This window comes from Gossypium hirsutum, chromosome A02 (genome assembly GCF_007990345.1).
Source record: "Gossypium hirsutum isolate 1008001.06 chromosome A02, Gossypium_hirsutum_v2.1, whole genome shotgun sequence".
Taxonomy (NCBI): domain Eukaryota; kingdom Viridiplantae; phylum Streptophyta; class Magnoliopsida; order Malvales; family Malvaceae; genus Gossypium; species Gossypium hirsutum.
Genome location: NC_053425.1, coordinates 57,426,917 through 57,428,064, shown reverse-complemented (window position 1 = coordinate 57,428,064; position 1,148 = coordinate 57,426,917). Strand labels below are relative to the sequence as shown.

The window sequence follows — 1,148 nt, the reverse complement described above, 5'->3', positions numbered from 1 at the left end:
GACTTCTTTTCCTGTTGGTAGGGTGCTTGTTGGTAGCCTGGTGGTGGTTGTGGTCTTTGATTTCCTTGACCGCCCCACGAGAAATTGGGGTGGTTCCTCCAACCTGCATTGTAAGTATTACTATATAGATTGTTTTGAGGTCGAGGATTATTACCCATATAATTTAATTGCTCGTTATCCGTTGTGTGGCCATAGGGTTGGCATTCCGAATGGCTTGTTCCACCTCCACTTGCTTCACACTGCATTACTGGGTGAACCTATGAAGAACTAAGGAAACCATCAATTTTCTTATTCAAGAGTTCTACCTGATTAGAGAGCATGGTGACCGAATCGACATCATAAACACTGGCTGTTTTCGTTGGCTTTGTCCTCATGACTTGCCACTGATAATTATTCAATGACATCTCCTCTATGAACTCAATTGCATCTTCAGGTGTTTTATTGTTGATGGTTCCGCCAGCAGCTGCGTCAACCATTTGTCGAGTCGAAGGATTCAGTCCATTATGGAATGTTTGAACCTGAAGCCAAAGCGGTAGCCCATGGTGAAGGCACCTTCTCAGTAAGTCCTTGTATCTCTCCCATGCATCGTAGTGTGTTTCTAAATCCATTTGCACCAAAGAAGAGATATCATTACGTAATTTAGCCGTTTTAGCCAGCGAAAAATATTTTAGTAAAAATTTTTCAGTAATTTGTTCCCAAGTAGTAATTGACCCTCGTGGTAACGAGTTCAACCACTATTTAACTTTGTTCCTCAACAAAAAGGGAATAACCGAAGACAAATGGCATCATCAGAAACACCATTGATTTTAAATGTATCGCATAAGTCTAAGAAGTTTGCAAAGTGAACGTTGGGATCCTCGTCCTGCAAACGATCAAATTGAACAAATTGTTGTATCATTGGACTACTATTAGGTTTTAGTTCAAAAGTATTTGCAGCTACAACAGGTCTAGCTATGCTCGATTCAGTTCCTGTTAAAGAAGGTTTAGCATAATTATACATAGTGCGTGGAGCAGAATTTTGATTAACCGCAATTACAGGAGGTAGCTGATTGCCTTGGTTTTCAGCCATCTTTTCGGTTGGAGGTTGAGTATCGTCTTCTTACTCGTTCTCTGTGTATCTTAAGATTCGCCTTAATTCTCTTTGATGT

At 40.5% G+C, this 1,148-nt stretch overlaps 1 non-coding gene across 1 annotated transcript; it reads left to right on the top strand.

Annotated features, from left to right (window-relative positions):
* Window positions 1-534: 534 nt before the first annotated feature.
* Window positions 535-641, top strand: LOC121217567 (small nucleolar RNA R71). The gene has a single exon (XR_005913674.1). It is a non-coding gene; the product is annotated as a small nucleolar RNA R71 (small nucleolar RNA).
* The last annotated feature ends 507 nt before the right edge of the window (window positions 642-1,148 follow it).